Source organism: Ornithorhynchus anatinus, chromosome 8 (genome assembly GCF_004115215.2).
Source record: "Ornithorhynchus anatinus isolate Pmale09 chromosome 8, mOrnAna1.pri.v4, whole genome shotgun sequence".
NCBI lineage: Eukaryota > Metazoa > Chordata > Mammalia > Monotremata > Ornithorhynchidae > Ornithorhynchus > Ornithorhynchus anatinus.
In genome coordinates, this window is record NC_041735.1 from 27,859,979 (window position 1) to 27,867,377 (window position 7,399).

The following is a 7,399-nucleotide window of genomic DNA, read 5'->3' on the forward strand; positions in this document are numbered from 1 at the left end:
TTTTATTCTTCATCTACATCCAGTCCCTTGAGTTCTCCAAGTCCACCCAGTCCCTTGGAGAACTCATTTGCACCCATGGCTTCAACTACCACCTCTAGGCAGATGATACCCAAATCTACATCTCCAGCCCCTGATCTCTCCCCCCTCTGCAATCTCATATTTCCTCTGCCTTCAAGCCATCTCTACTTGAACTTTATTGCTATTGCTTTTGCCTGTCTGTCTTCCCCCATTAGACTGTAAGCCCGTCAAAGGGCAGGGACTGTCTCTATCTGTTGCCAAATTGTACATTCCAAGAGCTTAGTACAGTGCTCTGCACATAGTAAGCACTCAATAAATACTATTGAATGAATGAATGAACTTAATATGTCCAAAACAGAACTCTTTATCATCCCACCCAAAGCCTGTTCCCCCCAATTTTCCTATCACCACCACCCTTCCTGTCTTGCAAGCCCATAATCATGGCATTATCCTTGACTCATCTCTTTCATTCAACCTACATGTTCAATCTCTCACCAAATCCCGTCAACTCAACTTTCACAACATGGCTAAAAGCTGTCTTTTCTTCGCCATTCAAATTGCTACCACATTAAGCCAAGGATTTATCCTATTCCACCTTGATTACTGTATCAACCGCCTTCCCGACCTCCCTGCCTCCTGTCTCTCCCAAGTCTAGTCCATAATTTACTCTGCTGTCCGAATCACTTTTTTTACAGAAACATTCAGGCTATATTTCCCCACTCCTCAAGAACCTCCAGTGGTTGCCCACCCACCTCCTCATCAAACAGAAACTCCTTACCATTGGCTCAATCACCTTTGCTCCCTCCTACCTTACCTCACTGCTCTCCTATTATAACCCAGCCTGCACACATTGCTCCTCTAATGCCAACCTACTCATTGTAGCTCGATCTCGTCTATCTCGCCCCCGAGCTCTCGCCCACTTCCCGTCCCTGGCCTGGAACGCCCTCCCTATTCATATCAGACAATTACTCTCCCCACCTTTAAAGCCTTATTTAAGGCACATCTCCAAGAAACCTTCCCTAAGCTCTCCTTTCTTTCTGCATCACCCTGATTTGCTCCCTTTATTCACAAGCGCTTAGTACAGTACTCTGCAGTAAGCTCTCAATAAATATGACTGATTGATGTCCAAACACACACCTCATCTTCTCACCCAAATCCTGTCCTCTCCATGACTTTATACCATTGGAGGCAGCACCTCCATCTTCCCCGTCTCACAGCCTGTAACCTTAGTTTTCTCAAATCATCTCCCTCATTCAAACCACATATTCAACCTTTCTGCAGATCCTGTCGGTTCAATCTTCACAACGCTAAATTTCGCCCTTTCCTCTTGCTCCAAAGGTCTACATCACTAATCCAAGCACTTATACTATACCATCTTGATTACTGCATCGCCCTCTTTGCTGACCTCCCTGCCACTTGTCTTTCCCCACTCCAGTCCATATTCCCCTCTGCTGCCAGGATCATTTTTCTAAAAAACAGTTCAATCCACACTTCCCCTCTCCTCAAGAACCTGCAGCGGTTGCCCATCCACCTCCGCATCAAACAGAAACTCCTTACCATCGACTTTAAAGCACTCAACTACCTTGCCCCTTCCTACCTTAGCTCACTGATCTCCTATTCCAGCCCAGCCCACACACTCCGCTCCTCTAGCACTGCACCAGCTTGCTCACTGTGCCCCGATCTCATCTATCTCACTGCCAACGCTTTTCCAACGTCTTCCCTCTGGCCTGGAACTCCCTCTCCTTCTACATAGGCCAGGCTTCAACGCTCCCCACCATCAAAGTTTTATTGAGGTCACATCTCCTCCAAGAGGCCTTTCCCAATAAGCCATCTTTTCCCTGATTCCCTCTCCCTTCTGTGCCTACACACTTTAGGTATTTGGTATTCACCCCATCCTCAGGCCCACAGCACTTACCTACATACCATAAATAACATTTCTATTAATGTCCATCTCCCCTCTTAGACTGTAAGCCTGCTCTGGGCAAGGAATGTATCTACCGACTCCGTTGCACTATACTCTCCCAAAAATTTAATTTAGTCCTCTGAACACAGTAGGTGCTCAATAAATACCATTGATTGATTATATAAGTCCTTTCATCAGTAAAACCAAGAGGTCTTATTGCTATGGTTTTTTTCTCTTTCATTTTTTAATATTGTTAAGCACTTCTGTGCCAGACACTGTACTCTACCCCCGGCTCTGCCAATTGTCTGCTGTGTGACCTTGGGCAAGCTCCTTAACTTCTCGGTGCTTCAGTTACCTCATCTGTGAAATGGGGATGAAAACTGTGAGTCTGAAGACTGTGAGCCCTATGTGGGACAACCAGATCACCTTGTGTCTACCCCAGTGCTTAGGATAATGCTTGGCACATAGTAAGTGCCTAACACATACCATCATTATCATTATTATTCTTATTAAAAGCCAACCTTTCACCCTTATTTCAAATCGCCCTCTGCAGAGCTCGATGTACAATCTCCCTCGCCTTAGTCTCCACTGTGGTAAGGGGATGAGGGCTGTTATCCTCGTTGCACATGAAAAGAACCAAGACAAATAATAATAATGATGATGATGGCATTTATTATGCACTATGTGCAAAGCACTGTTCTAAGCACTGAGGAGGATACAGGGCGATCAGGTTGTCCCACATGGGGCTCGCAGTCTTAATGCCCATTTCGCAGAGGAGGGAACCAAAGCACAGAGATGTGAAGGGCCTGGCCCAAAGTCACCCAGCTGACCAGCGTCGGGGCCGGGATTTAATAATAATGTCATAATGTTGGCATTTGTTAAGCTCTTGCTATGTGCAGAGCACTGTTCTAAGCGCTGGGGATGATAATAATAATACTAATGTTGGTATTTGTTAAGTGCTTGCTATGTGCAGAGCACTGTTCTAAGCACTGGGGTGATAATAACGTTGGCATTTGTTAAGTGCTTACTATGTGTACAGCACTGTTCTAAGCGCTGGGGCAGATAATAATAGTAACATTTGTATTTGTTAAGCGCTTACTATGTGCAGAGCACTGTTCCAAACGCTGGGGTAGATACAGGGTCATCAGGTTGTCCCCCGTGAGGCTCCCAGTCTTCATCCCCATTTTCCAGCTGAGGTCACTGAGGCCCAGAAAAGTGAAGTGACTCGCCCACAGTCACCCAGCTGCCAAGTGGCAGAGCCGGAATTGGAACCCATGATCTCAGACTCCCCAGCCCGGGCTCTTTCCACGGAGCCACGCAGCTTCTCTTGCAAGCGGGAAAGGCCTACTCGTCCGCTCAACGGTATATATTTTCATTACCCTATTTATTTTGTTACTGAGATGTACATCACCTTGATTCTATTTATTTGCTATTGTTTTAATGAGATGTTCATCCCCTTGATTCTACTCATTGCTATTGTTTTTGTCTGTCTCCCCCGATTAATAATAATAATGTTGGTATTTATTAAGCGCTTATTATGTGCAGAGCACTGTTCTAAATGCTGGGGCATACAGGGTAATCAGGTTGTCCCACATGAGGCTCACAGTCCTAATCAGCGTGGCTCAGTGGAAAGAGCCCGGGCTTGGGAGTCAGAGGTCATGGGTTCAACTCCCAGCTTTGCCACTTCAATAGTATTTATTGAGCACTATGTGCAGAACACTGTACTAACCGCTTGGAATGGACAATTCGGCAACAGATAGAGACAGTCCCTGCCCATTCATTCAATAGTATTTACTGAGCACTTACTATGTGCAGAACACTGTACTAACCACTTGGAATGGACAATTCGGCAACAGATAGAGACAGTCCCTGCCCATTCATTCAATAGTATTTATTGAGCGCTTACTATGTGCAGAACACTGTACTAATGGACAAATAGGTAACAGAGACAGTCCCTGCCCATTCATTCATTCAATAGTATTTATTGAGCGCTTCCTATGTGCAGAGCACTGTACTAAGCGCTTGGAATGTACAAATCGGTAACAGCTTACAGTCTAATCAACGGGCTTTCAGTCAGCTGACTGTGGGCAAGTCACTTAACTTCTGTGTGGCTCAGTTCCCTCATCTGTAAAATGGGGATTAACTGTGAGCCTCACATGGGACAATCTGATGACCCTATATCTACCCCAGCACTTAGAACAGTGCTCTGCACATAGTAAGCACTTAACAAATGCCAACATTACTATTAATCTCCATTTTTACAGATGAGGTAACTGAGGCCCAGAGAAGTGAAGTGACTCGCCCACACACAACTGACAAGCGGCAGAGCCGGGATTCAAACCCATGACCTCTGACTCCCAAGCCTGGGCTCTTTCCACTGAGCCACGCTGCTTCTCAGCTGATTAGACAGTAAGCCTGTCAAAGGGCAGGGACTGTCTCTATCTGTTGCTGAATTGTCCATTCATTCATTCATTCAATAGTATTTATTGAGCGCTTACTATGTGCAGAGCACTGTACTAAGCGCTTGGAATGAACAAGTCGGCAATAGATAGAGACGGTTCCTGCCGTTTGACGGGCTCACGGTCTAATCGGGGGAGACGGATAGACGAGAACGATGGCGATAAATAGAGTTGAGGGGAAGAACATCTCGTAAAAACAATGGCGACTAAATAGAATCGAGGCGATGTACATTTCATTAACAAAATAAATAGGGTAATGGAAATCTATACAGTTGAGAGGACGAGTACAGTGCTGAGGGGATGGGAAGGGAGAGGAGTGGGAGCAGAGGGAAATGGGGAAAAGAGGGTTAAGCTGCGGAAAGGTGAAGGGGGGGTGGTAGAGGGAGTAGAGGGAGAAGAGGAGCTCAGTCTGGGAAGGCCTCTCGGAGGAGGTGAGTTTTAAGTAGGGTTTTGAAGAGAGGAAGAGAATCAGTTTGGCGGAGGTGAGGAGGGAGGGCGTTCCGGGACCGTGGGAGGACGTGGCCCGGGGGTCGACGGCGGGATGGGCGAGACCGAAGGACGGCGAGGAGGTGGGCGGCGGAGGAGCGGAGCGTGCGGGGTGGGCGGTGGAAAGATAGAAGGGAGGAGAGGTAGGAAGGGGCAAGGTGACGGAGAGCCTTGAAGCCTAGAGTGAGGAGTTTTTGTTTGGAGCGGAGGTTGATAGGCAACCACCGGAGGTGTTTAAGAAGGGGAGTGACATGCCCAGATCATTTCTGCAAGAAGATGAGCCGGGCAGCAGAGTGAAGAGTAGACCGGAGCGGGGCAAGAGAGGAGGAAGGGAGGTCAGAGAGAAGGCCGACACAGTAGTCTAGCCGGGATATAATGAGAGCCCGTAACAGTAAGGTAGCCGTCTGGGTGGAGAGGAAAGGGCGGATCTCGGCGATATTGTAAAGGTGAAACCGGCAGGTCTCGGTAACGGATAGGATGTGTGGGGTGAACGAGAGGGACGAGTCAAGGATGACACCGAGATTGCGGGCCTGCGGGACGGGAAGGATGGTCGCGCCATCCACGGTGATAGGGAAGTCTGGGAGAGGACCGGGTTTGGGAGGGAAGATGAGGAGCTCAGTCTCGCTCACGTCGAGTTTTAGGTGGCGGGCCGACATCCCGGTGGAGACGTCCCAGAGGCGGGAGGAGATGCGAGCCCGAAGGGAGGGGGAGAGGACAGGGGCGGAGATGTAGATCTGCGTGTCATCTGCGTAGAGATGGTAGTCGAAGCCGTGAGAGCGAATGGGTTGACCGAGGGAGTGAGTGTAAATGGAGAACAGAAGAGGGCCAAGAACTGACCCTTGAAGAACTCCAACAGTTAAAGGATGGGAGGGGGAGGAGGCGCCGGCGAAGGAGACCGAGAATGACCGGCCAGAGAGGTGAGAGGAGAACCGGGAGAGGACGGAGTCCGTGAAGCCGAGGTGAGATAAGGTATGGAGGAGGAGGGGATGGTCGACAGTGTCAAAGGCAGCAGAGAGGTCAAGGAGGATCAGAATGGAGTAGGAGCCATCGGATTTGGCAAGAAGGAGGTCACGGGTGACCTTAGAGAGAGCAGTCTCGGTATAGTGGAGGGGACGGAAGCCAGATTGGAGGGGGTCTAGGAGAGAATGCGAGTTAAGGAATTCTAAGCATCGACTGTAGACGACTCGTTCTAGGATTTAGTACAGTGCTCTGCACATAGTAAGCGCTCAATAAATACTATTGAATGAATGGGCAGGGACTGTCTCTATCTGTTACCAATTTGTCCATTCCAAGCGCTTAGTACAGTGCTCTGCACATAGTAAGCGCACAGTAAATACTAGGGAAAGAATGAATGACGAAGCAAGAGAGCGTCCGGCGGCTCCGGGTCCCTCAAGGCCTCGGGCGGCCCCCATTAGAGAAACAGCGTGGCCCAGTGGAAAGAGCCCGGTCTTGGGAGTCAGAGGTCACGGGTTCGAATCCAGGCTCTGCCACTCGTCAGCTGGGTGACTGTGGGCAAGTCACTTCACTTCTCTGTGCCTCAGTTCCCTCATCTGTAAAATGGGGATTAAGACTGTGAGCCCCACGTGGGCCAATCTGATTCCCGTGTCTACCCCAGCGCTTAGAACAGTGCTCTGCACCTAGGAAGCGCTTAACAAATACCAGCATTATTATTATTATTAAGTCATTTCACTGGGCCTCAGTTCCTTGTCAAATGGGGATGAAGACTGTGAGCCTCACGGGGGACAACCTGATGCCCCTGGATCTCCCCCAGCGCTGAGAACAGTGCTCTGCACCTAGGAAGCGCTTAACAAATACCAACATTATGATTATTATTCATTCATTCATTCAATAGTATTTATTGAGCGCTTCCTAGGTGCACAGCACTGTACTAAGCGCTTGGAATGAACAAGTCGGCAACAGCTAGAGACAGTCCCTGCCGTCTGACGGGCTATTGCGGTGCCCCCGTCCCTCCCCGCCGTTTCCAAAGGCCGGGGGGGGAGGCGAACCCGCCAAGGACCGGCCGGGGGCCCCTCCCGTGGGGCTCCCGTTGCGGCTCGGACCGGAGCCTCCTCCCTCTCGGGGAGCGACGACCGACGGCCCCTTTACCTGAGGCCCGCGGGCCGCCATGGCCCCTCGGCGGCGCGGAGCATCACGGGAGCGGGCGGCCCGGCCCCGCGGGTCGCTTAGCAACGAGCGGCCCCGCCCCGCGGGTGGCCTAGCAACGGACGGTCCCGCCCCGCGGGTCGCCTAGCAACGGGAGGCCCCGCTCGCCGGCGCAGAAGGGCGGGGTGGCCTGGCCACTGCCCGCCCTGGGCCTTGGCCCCAGGGAGGGCATTCATTCATTCAATTGTATTTATTGAGCGCTTACTCTGTGCAGAGCACTGTACTGAGCGCTTGGAATGGACAAATCGGTAACAGATAGAGCCGGTCCCTGCCCTTTGACGGGCTTACAGTCTAATCGGGGGAGACGGACAGACAAGAACAATAGCATTAAATAGAATCAAGAAGGGGGCAGGACCGCTTTTCCTTTGCA

The 7,399-nt window shown here is 50.2% G+C and overlaps 1 protein-coding gene across 6 annotated transcripts in view; it reads right to left on the reverse strand.

Annotated features, from left to right (window-relative positions):
* IFT52 (intraflagellar transport 52) overlaps positions 1-7,034 on the reverse strand; it is a 32,896-nt gene extending 25,862 nt beyond the window's left edge. For 5 of the 6 annotated variants that reach the window (XM_029070970.2, XM_029070973.2, XM_029070971.2 and 2 more), the window contains exon 1: positions 6,973-7,034. The gene's annotated coding sequence lies outside the window, so the exon portion shown is untranslated. The remainder of the gene's footprint in view (positions 1-6,972) is intronic. The other variant, XM_039912888.1, reaches the window with a different exon arrangement.
* Between the last annotated feature and the right edge of the window lie 365 nt (positions 7,035-7,399).